The sequence below is a fragment of the Schistocerca piceifrons genome, chromosome 11, assembly GCF_021461385.2.
Source record: "Schistocerca piceifrons isolate TAMUIC-IGC-003096 chromosome 11, iqSchPice1.1, whole genome shotgun sequence".
Lineage (NCBI taxonomy): Eukaryota > Metazoa > Arthropoda > Insecta > Orthoptera > Acrididae > Schistocerca > Schistocerca piceifrons.
This window is the reverse complement of record NC_060148.1, coordinates 1,434,577-1,452,682: the sequence shown is the minus strand read 5'-3', so window position 1 is coordinate 1,452,682 and position 18,106 is coordinate 1,434,577. Positions and strand designations below refer to the sequence as shown.

The 18,106-nt window shown below is 42.9% G+C and overlaps 1 protein-coding gene across 1 annotated transcript in view; it reads right to left on the bottom strand.

Annotated features, from left to right (window-relative positions):
* LOC124720477 (ras-associated and pleckstrin homology domains-containing protein 1) overlaps positions 1–17,875 on the bottom strand; it is a 541,520-nt gene extending 523,645 nt beyond the window's left edge. Inside the window, exon 1 of the mRNA XM_047245837.1 lies at positions 17,629–17,875. The gene's annotated coding sequence lies outside the window, so the exon portion shown is untranslated. The remainder of the gene's footprint in view (positions 1–17,628) is intronic.
* Between the last annotated feature and the right edge of the window lie 231 nt (positions 17,876–18,106).

The following is an 18,106-nucleotide window of genomic DNA, read 5'->3' as shown; positions in this document are numbered from 1 at the left end:
AAAAAGGGTCGCAGCAGAAACCAAAGCGCGGCCCGCGCTATAAATAAAAAAAAAAGAGCAGACCCGACGCTCCGTCACGGCCTATTCGCGAGCGCTGAGACACGGCGGGAAATTCGCTGACGAAACCGCCTCGCCCGTTCTCTCTACGGTTTAGCGGTGGCGGCGACGGCGTCCGAATACAAAAGAACTGGCGCGCGCAAAGTACCCGTTTCCCCGCGCCTCTGCTTTCTGCATAATACATTCGAAGCGAGACACCGCGGGCGCCGTCGTGAGGGCTACTTTGTGTCAGTATCACAACACACACACATACATACATACATGCATAGTAATCCTGTCAAGAGGCGGCAGAGGACCTGGAAGAGCAGTTGAACGGAATGGACAGCGTCTTGAAAGGAGGATATAAGATGAACATCAACAAAAGCAAAACGACGATAATGGAATGTAGTCGAATTAAGTCGGGTGATGCTGAGGGTATTAGATTAGGAAATGAGACACTTAAAGAAGTAGGCGAGTTTTGCTATTTTGGGAGCAAAATAACTGATGATGCTCGAAGTAGAGAGGATATGAAATATAGAATGGCTACTTTTAGAAAAGATTTCCTGACAAATCCATACTCTGTATTAACAAATTTCTCTTCTTCAGAAACGCTCTCCTTGTCATTGCCAGTCTACATTTTATATCCTCTCTACTTCGACCATCATCAGTTATTTTGCTACACAAATACCAACGATCCGTGAGCTATTCGCCAAATTGCAACGGAAGGGCAGCGTAGCTGACGATCTAGAGGAGAATGTAGATGTGGAATGTCGGCGTCAGGCGAACTGCTGTTACTCCCGAAAATGGCGCCACCGTTTCTGGAATTAGTCAGCAAAATCCAAGATAATGGTTTCAAGCGTTGTAGGTAGCAGACGTCGCCTACACACGTGTCAATTAGAAATCCAAAGCCACTAGACCACACCTGTACCAGCCGACTTTGCGAACCAGATGTTCACAATGACCGACTGTGAAGTGTTTTATATTATTGGCTACTTCTTGTTCGTAGACGATGCTCACGTCCACGTGAATAAACATCTTCATTTACGTGAGCCAAAACTGCTGTATTCTCGCAAAGTCGCTGTTGAGGTGTAGTAAGCAGCAGAGGCGTTAGTCATGCGAGAAACGGTCAGCGGTGAAGACTACGTTGCAATTTTGGAACAATTTGTGGCCACACAGATGACGTCGGAGGATCTCTATCCCGCACCCGACAGATGTTTTGTTTTGTAAATGAATACTTCAGACATGCTCACTGTGCTGACAAGGGAACCTCCCCATCGCACCCCCCTCAGATTTAGTTATACACTCCTGGAAATTGAAATAAGAACACCGTGAATTCATTGTCCCAGGAAGGGGAAACTTTATTGACACATTCCTGGGGTCAGATACATCACATGATCACACTGACAGAACGACAGGCACATAGACACAGGCAACAGAGCATGCACAATGTCGGCACTAGTACAGTGTATATCCACCTTTCGCAGCAATGCAGGCTGCTATTCTCCCATGGAGACGATCGTAGAGATGCTGGATGTAGTCCTGTGGAACGGCTTGCCATGCCATTTCCACCTGGCGCCTCAGTTGGACCAGCGTTCGTGCTGGACGTGCAGACCGCGTGAGACGACGCTTCATCCAGTCCCAAACATGCTCAATGGGGGACAGATCCGGAGATCTTGCTGGCCAGGGTAGTTGACTTACACCTTCTAGAGCACGTTGGGTGGCACGGGATACATGCGGACGTGCATTGTCCTGTTGGAACAGCAAGTTCCCTTGCCGGTCTAGGAATGGTAGAACGATGGGTTCGATGACGGTTTGGATGTACCGTGCACTATTCAGTGTCCCCTCGACGATCACCAGTGGTGTACGGCCAGTGTAGGAGATCGCTCCCCACACCATGATGCCGGGTGTTGGCCCTGTGTGCCTCGGTCGTATGCAGCCCTGATTGTGGCGCTCACCTGCACGGCGCCAAACACGCATACGACCATCATTGGCACCAAGGCAGAAGCGACTCTCATCGCTGAAGACGACACGTCTCCATTCGTCCCTCCATTCACGCCTGTCGCGACACCACTGGAGGCGGGCTGCACGATGTTGGGGCGTGAGCGGAAGACGGCCTAACGGTGTGCGGGACCGTAGCCCAGCTTCATGGAGACGGTTGCGAATGGTCCTCGCCGATACCCCAGGAGCAACAGTGTCCCTAATTTGCTGGGAAGTGGCGGTGCGGTCCCCTACGGCACTGCGTAGGATCCTACGGTCTTGGCGTGCATCCGTGCGTCGCTGCGGTCCGGTCCCAGGTCGACGGGCACGTGCACCTTCCGCCGACCACTGGCGACAACATCGATGTACTGTGGAGACCTCACGCCGCACGTGTTGAGCAATTCGGCGGTACATCCACCCGGCCTCCCGCATGCCCACTATACGCCCTCGCTCAAAGTCCGTCAACTGCACATACGGTTCACGTCCACGCTGTCGCGGCATGCTACCAGTGTTAAAGACTGCGATGGAGCTCCGTATGCCACGGCAAACTGGCTGACACTGACGGCGGCGGTGCACAAATGCTGCGCAGCTAGCGCCATTCTACGGCCAACACCGCGGTTCCTGGTGTGTCCGCTGTGCCGTGCGTGTGATCATTGCTTGTACAGCCCTCTCGCAGTGTCCGGAGCAAGTATGGTGGGTCTGACACACCGGTGTCAATGTGTTCTTTTTTCCATTTCCAGGAGTGTAAGTTGGCACAGTGGATAGGCCTTGATAAACTGAACACAGATCAATTGAGAAAACAGGAAGAAGTTGTGTGGAACTATGAAAAAAATAAGCAAAATATACAAACTGAGTAGTCCATGCACAAGATAGGCAACATGAAGGACACTGGGAACGCAGGAGCGCCGTGGTCCCGTGGTAGCGTGAGCAGCTGCTGAGCGGCGATCCTTGGTTCAAGTCTTGTCTAGAGTGAAAGTTTTACTTTCTCTATTTTTGCATAGTTATTATCTGTCCGTTCGTTCATTGACGTCTTTGTTCACTGTAATAAGTTTAGTGTCTATGTTTTGCGACCGCATCGCAAAACCGTGCCATTAGTAGACGAAAGGACGTGCCTCTCCAATGGGAACCGAAAACATTTGATCGCAAGGTCATAGGTCAACCGATTCCTCCACAGGAAAACACATGTGATATTCTATACGACACTGGTGACGGCATGTGCGTCACACGACAGGAATATGTTGTCGACCCACCTAACTTGTACACTTGGCGAATGGGTAAAAAGATTCTTCTAACTTGCCCGATTTAGGTTTTCTTGTCGATGTGATAATCACTCCCAAAAAAGTGATGAAAACATATGAGTGTCACAAACTGAAAATAAAAAATTAAACTTTTCACTGGATGGAAGATTTGAACGAAGGACCTTTCGTTCCGCAGCTGCTCACGTTACCACGAGACCACGGCGCTCCTGCGTTCCCAGTGTCCTTGATGTTGCCTATCTTCCTATGAACTACTCGGTTTGTATATTTTGCTTATTTTTTCATAGTTCCACACAACTTATTCCTGTTTTCTCAATTGATCTGTGTTCAGTTTTTCAAGACCTATCGACTGTGCCAACTTATAACTAAATCTGAGGGGGGGTGCGATGGGGAGGTTCCCTTGTGAGTACAGCACAGCACAGGTACGGACTGGACTCAATATTCGCCCATCTCACTCCTCGCCAGCCATCCCACCACACCGGGCGAGCTCGCATCGGCGATCTGTGTGGCGTGTTGATGCACTACAGGGCAAGTTTGACTGTTCGCTTGCGCCACCTCCGTACTGCCTGCAGAGGGGGCGATTTAGATTATGCACGAGCTGCACGGTGTCCGGCGCCATCTGTTAGCTGCTTCTCCAAGTATTTCGCAAGTTTTGGATAGCTTTTGTGGAGAATTCCTACGGCTTTCACAATGAACGTACTGTAACGTCCACGAGATAATTTTAGCTACAGTGCTACGAAAGGAAATAATGCATCTAACAGTTATGAACATTATCTATCCGACATATGAAAAAACAGTGAAATAAAACGACGATAAATATTAATAATTTATATAATATTTTATTATGTAATTGGACATATCGGTGTGTATCACACAAAGACAACAAGGATTGTAAATTCCTTTTATGATCTGCGTTTGTCTTACTTTTGTCTTTACCTTTTGTTGGTTGGCTTTTGTAGGTTGCGGACGCAAGACGTATATCAAACTGAGGTCTGTTAAGAAATGGTAATTATTTGTTAATTATTACTTGAGAATAGAGTTCATTATTATTATTATACATATGAGTGAATAATTATTCCTCTCTCAATAAGCATTATCTGTATTAATTATGCCGGCCGGGGTGACCGAGCGGTTCTAGGCGCTACAGCCTGGAACCGCGCGTCCGCTACGGTCGCAGGTTCGAATCCTGCCTCGGGCATGGGTGTGTGTGATGTCCTTAGGTTAGTTAGGTTTAAGTAGTTCTAAGTTCTGGGGGACTGATGACCTCAGTAGCTAAGTCCCATAGTGCTCAGAGCCATTTTTTTGTATTAATTATTTCTTTCCGCTGCAAGGAGCGCAGCCATTGATGATAGCGATTTGTATCGCGTTTTTATCTGTGTTTCTTACGAAAGCATCAAAGGTTTGCTCGATGAAAATTAGTCTAAATAGTGCAGAATATAAAGGTAAAGTATAATAAGCATTTCAAATACTTATCGTGTTAAAATGAAATTTGCTCTAACAATAGAAAGTCTATCAATTGTCTGCCGCCATCTTAACAAATATCTCAGCGGCAAATTCAAATTACGCAACTCTGCAGACATAAATGCAGAAGGTAATAAAAATGTGTAAATAAATGTGCACCGGTGGTTCCGAACTCATTTTAATGAAAATAATTCCAATCAGATTGGTTTTTTAAAAACAGTGTTCATAGCACGATCCATATAACACTTTTCTTGCTGATATATGGAGCCGAAATTAATGACGCACGAGCTGCGAAGAATAGTGTTTCAGGTAACATACGTCAGTGTTGTGCGCGGCTGATATTCGATGGTTTTAATGATAATTTTGCTGAAGATAACTGTTTCCATCATAATCAATAGTTGTATAGAATTTGTTGTATGAACTGTGATTTAGTGACACACAACTTACAGACAACACTTTAACACGACGTTAACTTGGAGTTCTTTAGCAACTCGGCCAAATCTTTAGCCGGGAGAAAAAATTATTTAGTAATTACTCACTGTCATGAAGTAAGATTACCATTTTCATTTAGAAATTAGTTGAATACCAAACCACTGAATAACACAGCGAACGCCACAGTACCTCTTTTTTTTTTGCACTCGTCCTTCGATCTCAGCTCTGCAGATATTCAGTTTTGAAATAAGGGAGCCCCTCGCTGGACACCCACGATGAATGGTCGGTGTTCAGGAATATGGCAGAGACAAAACAAGTCTGCTAAACATAGCCTCTGAAACGCATACCATAAAAGCTACGGGAGAAGAGATACGCTTCACCATAGCGAAGATCGTGTTCATAGCTGTTAAGGAATCCATTTTAGAGCCCGGGAGTTCCTGTGACAACCCCGAATGCTGACGACCAGTACAGGCTCCCCACGGCCCCCCTCTCTCCCGTGATCAGATTTGAAACCATGTCCAACTTTTTTCTCAAATTCACTGTTTAGCTGTCCACGAGTTTGTCAAACAAGCGCGTACGCGTACCTGCCAGGTTTGTCAAATTTATCCTTACTTTTCGAGCAGCTGTCATCCTGTCGCTATCTGTGCAGACAAAGCATTTCTCCATTAACTTTAGCACTGTCTGTACACAATATAAGACGAACGCGCTTACGGCCCACATAAATGTACCCATCAAAATCTGCTGAAGGAAATTTTACACTCAGAACATGAAGATTACACTAATTTTCTCCAAATTGACTGTTTGTTAACCTTTTAATAAGGTATTTCAATTACCTCGCACTAAAATGGAAAGGAGTATACTGGGGTACCTTTACATGTGGCGCTCGAATATTGTAATGGTACTAACGTACACTAAAATGAAACTATTGTATTATAAACGATGTTATGTCTCTGACGGGTCTATAAAGGGGATCGCTGACTTTGCACGAGATTATAATGTAGGAATTGAGAGTGCATGTATTATTGGAAACGTAGATGTGGAGGCAGAAGTCTTCTCGCAAGCAAGGTAAAGATGTTAAATACGAGGGTAAGTCAATCATCCGCAAAGTAGTTATAAAATTTAATCAAACAGGAAACTTACAAGAACATCATTTTTCGACATAGTCTCCGTTCGTTTGAACGCACTTGGTTCAAAATGGCTCTGAGCACTATGGGACTTAACTTCTGAGGTCATCAGTCCCCTAGGACTTGGAACTACTTAAACCTAACTAACCTAAGGACATGACACACATCCATGCCCGAGGCAGGATTCGAACCTGCGACCGTAGCGGTCGCGCGGTTCCAGACCGTAGCGCCCAGAACCGCTCGGCCATTCCGGCCGGCAACGCACTTGTCCATCGTTGCACAAGCCTCCTGGTGGCGTCATAAAAGAAGGTTCTCGGTTGAGCTGCGAACTTCTTTCACTGCTTCGTCCGAGGCACATCGACGGCTCCTTGATGCTCGTCAGTGTGGACCAAACAAGCGATAAGTCAGAACGGGCAAGATCGGGACTATACGGGGGATGATCCAGTACTTCAAATTTGCGTTTCTGAAGCGTTTCAGCAGTGTGGGCAGCAGTGTGAGGACGGGCATTGTCGTGCAGAAACAACACCTTCTGACAGCAGTCCTCGGCGTTTGCTTCGAACTGCAGGCTTTAGCCTGGCAGTAGGCATCTCACTTCAGCGTACACTGTTTATTGTTGTGCCCGTTTCCCCATGTTCCAGTACTGGAGCTCGTACGTTCAAAAAAACCGTGAGCATCAGTTTTCGTACGGACGGTTGGGTCTTGAAGTACTACTTGCACAGCGAATTTGGATGTTTCTACTGCATGCCGTTTACTGTCCGGCTCGTAATGGTGGATCCATGTTTCGTCACCCGTAATGATGCCGTCTAAGAAGCGATCCAAACGTTTTTTGGAGATGTCCGAGCGCATTTGTTTATGCAACTGTGGGAGTTGCTTTGGGACCCATCTTGCACAAACTTTATGAAACCCAAGTCTGTCTGGATGATTTCGTAGGCAGAAACGTGACTAATGTGCAGACCATGTGCCACTTGGTCCACAGTTAATCGTCTAAGAGAATCATTTCATGTGAATGGTTTCTTCATTTGTGGCGGTAGGCGGTCGTCCGGCTCCTTCATCGTGCGTAACACTCGTGCGACCATTTCGGAATTTTTCAATCCATTCGTAGACACTCCGTTGTGCAAAACACTGTTCCCGTACTGTACCGGAAGTCTTCGATGAATTCCGGCCCCTGATACGCCTTCCGACCACAAAAAACGGATCACTGCACGTCGCTCTTCTCTGGTGCGAATAGACGGCGGAGCAGCCACGATTGACAGCACGGCAGCGATAACCAAACTAACCTAGCAGGTCGGAAATTGCAGAGATACGACAACAAATAAAGCATGGGTCATCGACGTAAAACGACAGTACTACCGAAATAAACAAAAATAGCTAAATTGCGGATAAAAATTGAATTACGCTCTTATTTTATTCTTCTTCATGAGAGACCAGAATATATAGCGATGCACTGTTGCAGCTGTCGAGGTAAAACTTTTTTTTTTTTTTAATGTGCACAGGGACCAAAGTTTCCAGTTATGAGCAGGGCCAGAGGATTCAGTGCGTAAGGGGGGCTGAGTGTATTTTGCGATGACTGTATTTCTTTAATGGTATTGCGAGTTGCATTGCGCAATCAGTTCGTATAAAGTTTTTGCTAACAATAACAAAGAGTAAGCGCACCATTCGCACTTAGAACACGCTACACAATAACTCCAGTTTTGTAAGCATTCCTAGTTGAGGCATTCATTCAATGGGGTATTACAGAGAAAAGTTTTTAAAGAATGTTACAAAATTGCAAATGAAGGCGCAATGTGTCAAAACCTATTCTCGTCTACATGTTCCTGTAATGTAAGTTATTAAAATACCACAGCTTTGGAGCAAACATTGTCCGTGGAAGAACAAGATCGCCTCGACTTTTTTTGTTGCGTTCTTCTTTGAAGCGATCTGCAAATGGATGCTAGCAGGCAGATAACACATTCTGAGTCCCTCTGGATGCTGCTGCTGCTAGTGTTTGGTCCAGAAGTCTGCAGTCTGTACCACCTCTGTCCACGTATTCCTTTAAAATACTGCGAGGCAGCCATGACAGAACTATTCCACCTGGCGTGCTACAAGCCAAGTGGCTCAAATTTCGGATAGACCATGCATTTTGTGACTCTCCACTGTTTTCGTACGTGAAAATGAAGCTGGAAGCAGTGCAGTTTTCAAGTGAAGAGGACCTGCTGAGTGCTTGGGACAACAACAGTTAACTTGGGAGAACTGGTGTAAGGATTGGTACCGGAGGATGGAGTGGTGTATTCGAAGCGGCGGAAATTACTTCGAAAAAATTAAATAAATGAAGCCGTATTGCAAAACTTTCCTAGACTCCTTTGTATGTCATTGCTGCTCACTTCACTCGCAGTAATTAAATTAGATTCCTGTCTAATCACACGCTTTGAAATCACGAAACATTCTGGAAAAAAGTCAAATATTTGTTAGAAGAAAGAATATAAATGTCACAGCTGGCTATTTCACTCGCAACAGCGTCGTTTCTCCGTTTTTTAATCCGAGAAAGTCACGAAATCTAAGCACTCATTCCCGATAGCGCACCCTTTTATATGCAGATAACATAGAACGTTGCGTAATGTAATTCTGTTACGTGAGTAAGAAAGTCCCAGAGAGAAGCACGTGTCACGCTGACTGCAGCGATTGTCTAGTTTCGAAAAGCATCATCGTTTGTCTTAGGAGGGCTTTTACAGTTGCTGTGCCCGTAACTAACATTTTATTATGACAGACCGCCCCTAGGGTGGCGTGTTTGTGATAAATCTTGAATGCGCCTTAGGAGGGGGAAGGATAGATTAGTTGATCATCTCGCAGAAAATGTAAGGGGGGCCACATGCACACAAAACAAAATACCTGAGTCAGAGGGACACATTTTTTAGCTTAGAGTCAGGCTGCAGACAGAGTATTGAAAGAGATTAAAACAGAACAGTCCCATAATGTCTGTAGCAGTGTCCAAAGAAATAAAATTTCGGTGTTTCATCAGAACATTAGAGGACTGAAAAACAAGATAGATGAGCTTCCTGTACGCCTAGAAAATGGGGTGAATTCTGAAGGTATATATGTTTTGTGTCTCTCTGAACACCATGTAACCGCAGGGATGGAGAAGTTAAATTTAAGGGATTACAGATTAGCATCTTATTCGTGTAGAGTCAACGTGGAAAAAGGAGTTGCTACTTATATAAAAACTGGACACAAAGTCAAAAATATTGAAACAAATAGTTTTTGTGTAGATCAGATCCTTGAGGCATGTCCTCGTGAATTGCTACTGCAATGTACTTCTATAGTAATTGTAACAATCTACAGAGCCCCTCAAGGTAACTTTCAGCTGTTGTTGTTGTTGTTGTGGTCTTCAGTCCTGAGACTGGTTTGATGCAGCTCTCCATGCTACTCTATCCTGTGCAAGCTTCTTCATCTCCCAGTACTTACTGCAACCTACATCCTTCTGAATCTGCTTAGTGTATTCATCTCTTGGTCTCCCCCTACGATTTTTACCCTCCACGCTGCCCTCCAATACTAAATTGGTGATCCCTTGATGCCTCAGAACATGTCCTACCAACCGATCCCTTCTTCTGGTCAAGTTGCGCCACAAACTTCTCTTCTCCCCAATCCTATTCAATACTTCCTCATTAGTTATGTGATCTACCCATCTAATCTTCAGCATTCTTCTGTAGCACCACATTTCGAAAGCTTCTATTCTCTTCTTGTCCAAACTATTTATCGTCCATGTTTCACTTCCATACATGGCTACACTCCATACGAATACTTTCAGAAATGACTTCCTGACACTTAAATCAATACTCGATGTTAACAAATTTCTCTTCTTCAGAAACGCTTTCCTCGCCATTGCCAGCCTACATTTTATATCCTCTCTACTTCGACCATCATCAGTTATTTTGCTCCCCAAATAGCAAAACTCCTTTAGTACTTTAAGTGCCTCATTTCCTAATCTAATTCCCTCAGCATCACCCGACTTAATTAGACTACATTCCATTATCCTTGTTTTGCTTCAGCTATTCGTGAAAAATCTTGAGGCATTATTAAGCTACCTGTCAGACAAAAAGAAGCAGTTAATGGTTTGTGGTGATTTAATGAAGATTTCTTAAAAGATACCGATAGGGAAAATGAGCTAGAATCTTTGTTTGGTTGTTTCAATCTAGTGTCTGTTGTAAATTTTCTACCTCGTGTGCAACAGGATAATAGATCACTTATCGATAACATTTTGATAGACAGTGCTCAGGCATAAACAATTAATGTGTACCCAGTCGTCGATGGGCTATGTGATCATGATGCACAGCTAATGGAAACAACACATTAGCACCTTACATGATTCAGGCACGTTCATACAAGGCAGGGAGGCTTATAACAGGGTACAGAGCTTTAAGTGCAGCCTGGAACAGGTATACAAAGAAAATGATGCTGATGCCAAATTCAATTTATTCCATCATAAATTTATCTCAATATTTGAGAGTTGCTTTCCTGAAACGTTATCCAAAAAAGCCATTACAACGTCAAGCAAGCCATGGATTACTAAGGGAATTAAGATACCGCGTAAGAGGAAGAGCGAAATATACAGACAGGCCAGAATATGCCAGGATCTGACGTTACTTGCTTATTACAAAAGATACTGTAATATTTTAAGGAAAGTCATTAAGAAGTCGAGAAGCTTGTGTGTTCTGACAGAAATTAATAATGCGGATAATAAGATAAAAACTATATGGAATATTGTCAAACAGGAGACGGGGCAGCCTGACAGTACACAGCATCTATAGCAATAAAGCTACATGGTGATGATGTGAGTGATAATTCACAAGCTGCAAGTATTTTTAACAATCACTTTCTGAGTGTAGCAGCAAAAATTGTGTTAAACGGTTCAGTTGAAGCAAAAAAATGTTGTTCCCAGGACTTTAGGCCTTTAGAAATAGCACCAACACCCCCCACTGCAATTAAGGGAATTATAAATATACCGAAAAACCAGAGCTCATGTGGTATTGAAGGAGTCTCTAACAGAATTTTGAAGTGTTGTTCTAATTTAATGAGGAGTCCTTAGCAATATATGTAATGCTTCGCTGACACAGGGAATTTTTCCAGACAGATTGAAATACACAATTGTCAAACCTCTTCATACGAAAGGGGACAAGAATGACTTAAATAATTATAGACCAATCTCATTGCTGACTTCATTTTCTAAAATATTCGAAAAAGTTATGTATTCAAGAGTAGTCTCACATTTAAGTGAAAATAATTTACTCAGCATGTCACAGTTCGGATCCCGGAAGCGTTACTCGAATGAGAATGCTATCTACACATTTACCCATGAAATAGTACAAGCCCTAAATAACCAATTATCGCCAGTTGGTATATTTTGTGACTTCTCCAAGGCATTTGACTGTGTGGATCGTGTCACGCTCTTAAAAAAACTCAGGTTTTATGGAATTGAACGCTATACACACAGCTGGTTTGAATCATACTTAATGAACAAAAAGCAAAAGTGGTAGAGCACTTGCCCGCGAAAGGCAAAGGTCCCGAGTTCGAGTCTCGGTCGGGCACACAGTTTTAATCTGCCAGGAAGTTTCAGCACAAATAATGTTGGGAGGGTGGTAAATTCTAGTGAATGGAGAGTTATCACAAAGGGAGTCCCACAGGGTTCAATTTTAGGTCCTGTGCTGTTCCTTATTCATGTGAATGATCTCCCACTTAACGTTCAGCAAGCGGAACTAGTACTTTTTGCAGATGACACGAGTGTTATAATAAATCCCATTCTAGAAAAAGCAGCTTAAGATATTGCTAAGGATGCCTTTCAAAGAATTATTAAGTGGTTCTCAGAAAATGGACTGTCCCTCAATTTTGAAAAACAAAAAAAACCTCGCTATATCCAGTTCTTTACACTGAACAGAGTCATACTGACAACTGATATAGCATATGAACAGAGCTCAGTTAACAGGGTAGATTTCTCCAAATTTTTGGGTGTTCAGATTGATGACAACTTGAACTGGAAGAGGCATATTACTGAGCTACTCAAACAACTAAGTTCGGCTTCTTTCACTCTTCGTATAGTCGCTAGCCTTGGTAATAAACAGATCAGCCTCCTAAAGTACTTTGCATATTTCCACTCAATAATGTCTTATGGAATACTTTTCTGGAGTAACTCACCACTTACACAAAGTATTGATTGCACAAAAGAGAGCAGTGAGAATAATTAGCGGTGTTCACCCAAGGACGTCATGCAGGCACATTTTCAAGCAGTTAGGTATTTTAACTACACCATCAGAGTACATATATTCGCTAATGAAATTCGTTACATATAATCCTTCGCAATTCGCGAAGAACAGTGATGTTCGTACGTACAACACTAGAGGGAAAAATGACCTTTCCTATCCCTTATTGAAGCTGTCAGCTGCTCAAAAAGGAGTACATTATTCGGCAACAAAAATCTTTGATCATTTGCCCGACAACAAAGTGTCTGGCAGGTAGCAGATAAAGTTTTAAATCTAGCTTAAAATCATTTCTTTTGGATAACTACTCCTACTCCATGGACGAGTTTTTGTTTCAGAAATGGTAAAAAAAAGGTACCTCTAAATGTAGTTGCATGTGTAGAACTAAAAATTTCAGTAATATTAATATTAGCACTATTCATATGTGTGTGTGTATATATATCTTGTAATCTGACTTATTCCACATCATAATCGATAAAATAATCGGGAAAATTTTCTACGGAACATGACATAACTAAAACCAAAGGCCTGAAACAGTATACTGTCATAACAAGCAAGTTATCTAATACGGAAACAATGAAATACAGTGAATCCTCTGAAAATTAACGAGCGTGAGATTTCAGGTGACCGATTTCAGACGAACACCAATCGAAAGCGGTTGTGCCTTGAAAATATGCAGTTGCCGAATTTCTTTTCGAAATCATGCTCAGTGTGTAACTGCACACACAAAAGCAGTAAGATTACTAATATATCTCATTTCATGTACGCACTTTTTAAAAATATTATCAGTTAGTGATTTTTGCAAATTTGTGTTATACACCAGCACAAACTTTCACGTGTGTACTGTTATGTGAATTAATTATTTTGTGCTAGGTTTCGTAATTTCCTTCCGCATCTTTGTTTTGTCTTCCAAAAACGGAGTTTTGCTCAATTTGCTTCACTCTGATCGTGGTGTTAACTCTATGGTGTTCCATCTCCTTGGTTGTAACATTATCATCTGTGGAAAGAGGACATGTCAACACACTAAACAACTGAATCTCTTGTCAAATTTTTTTGTGTAAACAACTACAGATGCCTGTCGAATTTTGAAGGTGCCAAGACAATCTAAGACGGTTAAATACGATTTTTTGGATTTATCTCATGTAGAAACAAACTATTACGGCGAAAATTTGGAACTGCAGGTATGCCATAAAACATTTATTGCGGTATTGTAATCTGTGCATACAAAATGTTTCAAAATTTTGTATTTCATGTTGTGCTAATAAAACTTTACCTTCTGATGTAGATAATAGTTAGAATGAAAGAAAATGTTCCAAACTAGTCACTAATAAAAAAGAATATAAGAAACTGTGTCGGAAACCGTATTAATATCTACGGATGTCTATAATACCATGGGTTAGCACCATATATTATTCCTATAGTACGTTTTAGAACAATCAAGATCTTTCTTAAAGATGAGGCACGCCAGAAAATTATTCCATATGGCATTACTGAATGGAAATATGCTAAGGATGTCAACTCACTGATTTGCTCCTCCAAAAGATGTGTGGTAATCCTAAGTACAAAGTTGATTTTGGAATTTCGAAATGTGCTATTATCCAGTTTAAATTCTCAACAGTATGAACACGTGGAAATTTTTAAGTTTCCATCCCACTTATTACATCCTAACCATTTGTTACACTCATCATTGGCGTAGTACCGCTACACATTCAGAACAATATGTTGGCTCACATTGTTAATTTATCATTCACTGATGGAGTGTTCCTCCAAACACTAAAAATCTCGAAAATGATATCTTTATTGAAGGGTAGTAACAGGCATAAAGTTGAAAATTATAGACATATTTCACTCCTCTCATTATTCTCTAAAATAACAGATTAATAACTAATTGCCAAGTGCTTACATGACCACTGTCTTCTGAACAATAAGCAACATGGCTTATGCATAGGTAGATGTACAGAAACAGTGATGGAGGATTATAAAAATGAAACTGTTGGAAAAAACAGTTATGTTGAGGGAGATAATTTAAATCTTTCTAAAGTTTTCGATACTGTTAGTCATGAAATTCTTTTAGATAAGCTGGAAGCAACAGGCATAAAAGAGGTTGAAAACAAGTGGTTTCAAATCAATTATAGTTACCTAACAGCTCGCAGCTTGTGGAACTCACATCAACTCATTCTAATCAAAAAATCAGAAGTAGGTGTACCATAGTGTAGTGTGTTCGCCCCTTCTGTTCCTCGGTTATATACATGACGAACACAAGCTGCATCTAAGATCATGCTGTCTGCATACGACAGCGTAATAGCGACTGATGTTAAGGAATCTGTGTCTACAACAACTGATTAAGCCTTCGAAGTCCTTGCATTCATTGCCCAATGCCAACAGGTTGACCCTTAAAGTGAAGGAAACAAATTATATTCTATTTGGAAAGATGAATCAAAACGAAGATCTCCAACTGGTACTAGGCAGAGATCAATTAGAAAGGGTATGATGATCAAAACTTTTTGAAATCTACGGTGATCTTTCTGTATGTTTTACTCTGTTATTTCTAAAGTTTGCTCCTCAGAGGGTGCCACAGTGGCTTATGTAGGTTGCTTCCAGTGCCATATAACTTACGAAACAGTTTTCTGTTGTAAAATTAATAGCACATTAAGTGAAATTTTTACACTAAAGAAAAGGGGTCTTCGAATATTGTCAGACAGGTCTACTAAAGCTCACTGCAAGCCTCTATTTAAAAGAGTAGTGTTTGCTTACTGAATCATCCTTTTACATATATAAATGTATGTTGATAACTGCTACACTTCGTGACCTTCAAACCAACCACGATTACCACAGTTTTAATACTCGCAGCTCTTGGTCACTCCATATAGAAAACGAAAGAATAACTCTTATCAACGACGTATTAGCCACCATGGGGTCGTTCTTTGCAATGCACTGCCAACTTACATTAAGACGTTGGAAAGGAAAGGGCTTTTAGAGCAGAGTTAAAATCATTTCTTGTTGAGTAGTGTTTCTAGAATGTAAGTGAAATATTACCCTGTGCCCTCACTTATTGTTGAGTTCTTTTGCCTGTGTCAGCTGATGTACCGTTTATGCTCTGTGTGTGTTTGCAAACGAGTGTTTCTACTGTGTTTTCTACTTCCTCTGTTTCAGACGCAAAGCAGTTTCATCTCCTCAGAGAAAGTGCTAGATGGTGTTGGACATTGTGGTGCCATGTTTTTCATGTATTACACTTTTCAGAAGTGTTTTAAATCAAAGTTTCATGTTCTAATTACATCGCTGAATTACTTCTTGTGCATGTCCCAGTCCGTGTCTGTAATTTCCCTTCCAATCACATGCTGGGCGAGTTGGCTATTCCAGTCATAACGCACAGGACTCGCATCCTGACTTGGGTTTTCCCAAGCTGCCAAGATGAATGTTGATATGATCCCTTTGATTAGGCGATGGGCCGACTTCCCGCACTATCCTCGTTTAATTCTCTCGTACTTTGTGCTTATACCTGTGATGTGGTTCACATGCCCGACGCTTTTGTACAGAATGGTCTAAGGACGAATCAACAAATAAAAAATAAAAAATATCCTGTGCCTTTCTGAAATTGATGGCGAGGCCATTCGCAGAAAAACTGTCAATGATAGTTTCAAGAAGATTGTTTACGACTTATTCTGTTGCTGTATGCTATGTATGGTTGGGTTGATTACAGTACTGGTGTCATCCATAGAAAGTATAATTCTGCTTCTTGTGTCAGACGGAAGATATACATGACGTTATAGATTTCGTCTGCGCACATCCTCTGTCTGGGTCACTCCAGAATTGATTGCTTCGCCATATTATATTACGTTATGCGCCGTCGGCCTGCAAGCTGAAGCCACCCCGTTTCCCGAACCGTGCGCAGAAAATTCCAGAGCTGGCAAAAGGGCAAGGGCTCGGCCGCTGGTAATGACCGTGAGCGCGCACAGCCAGCCCTGCCCGCCTTATCGATTGAATAAAATCGCCGCCAGCCACATTTCCAAAGAAGGCAGGGGCGGCGTATCGCTGAACGGGCCATTCCTATTCATTTGCTGCCTGCCTTCGCCGCTGCTACGCACGGACAGCCTCGCACGGCCATAAAAGAAGCCAAGCGCGTGACGTAAATCATAAAAAAAAAAAATAACAGGGAAGCGATACATTACGAGCCTGTTGGGGCTTCATACGTAGTCCCACCACGGCGCAATTCCTGACACGAGAGAGCCTGCTACAAAACGTAGAAACAATAGTGGGCGAAGACACGCAATAATTGCTTGCGTTTATAACGCTGTGTTTAATCATTTTGCAAATCTATTTTAACTTTGTGGCCAATTTCGACAGAATCTAAAAGAGGGAAGTCGCGAGGCTGATCCTGAAAAAATAGGTTAGAGGAGGCGTTGGGTAAAGGATAGGGATGTATTAACCTGCGTAATGATAACCAGATACTCACCGACTGAACTACTGGAGAGCAGCAACTCTAGATTAATAATACAGCTTTTACGTAATTTTTTTCTGCGAGAACAATCAGCCGGTTTTCGTCGCTGCTCACTACTCCGATAGCCACACACTCATTCACACCACAGTTTGCGTGTCTCCCACATCCATTGAGACGCCAATGCATTACTCAGAAACAGGTCACCCATGCGAAGCAAGCATTTAATTTACGTTAATCACGCCCGGTGTTGTAATGGTGCGCATTGAAAATATTAAAGTCGCGCACACGACACCGGCTTGCTGAGGAAGTTTAGAAGATTAGGTCACACACACACACACACACACACACACACACACAGCATTGGCTGCGAGGAAATCAGTGCTAGCAAACGATGGGTCGGGAGAGACAGAAAAAAATTGAGGAAGAACGCAATGCAGTTTCGCGAGCACATCGATACTGCAGCTTATGGCTGCTCTGCCGTGCCTTGCACTTTGTCCCCCGTGTGACTAGCCCGCATAGCTGACTGAATCATCCCGCATTCCCTGAGAAGAAGCCACCACTACTACCCGGCGTATTACATCATCACGAGCACGAAAATCGGTCACTGTCAAGACGAAATCGGGGCCAGCACAGTCATTGACAGCCAGAGGTGCAGCTCGGCCAGGCCGCAGAGTACTCACCAGGGTAAAAAGATGAAAGGCAAAGACGTGGGCGTGACTGGTCGACAAGCAGCCGCCCGCTGACTTCCGAGTTTCGTGCGAGGATCGCGAACAAACCGCCGGCACTCACTCACTCGCGACACGATCTGATCTCGCGCACTTCACTTCACATCGCCCTGCGGCGCACACACTCTTCTCCACTCTAATAAGCTGTCTGCCACTGCTATGGCGCCCACGCAATCCGTGCCTTCTGAGAACACTCGCCGTCTCCGTAGTTCTACGCACTTTGGACAGCAAGAGATGCCACACCGTGCTTGCGCTGGCAGCGCCGCTTCGGCGAGAGACAAATGAATAAGTAAAGTTTAGTTGCGTTTGTTTGACAGCTGTCACATTACTCGTAACTGTTAATCTAAATTGCTGTATTGTTGGATTACATCTAAACAGGCCGAAGAAATCAACATTTGTCCCTCCATTCCTTAACAAATAGCATGTTACATAC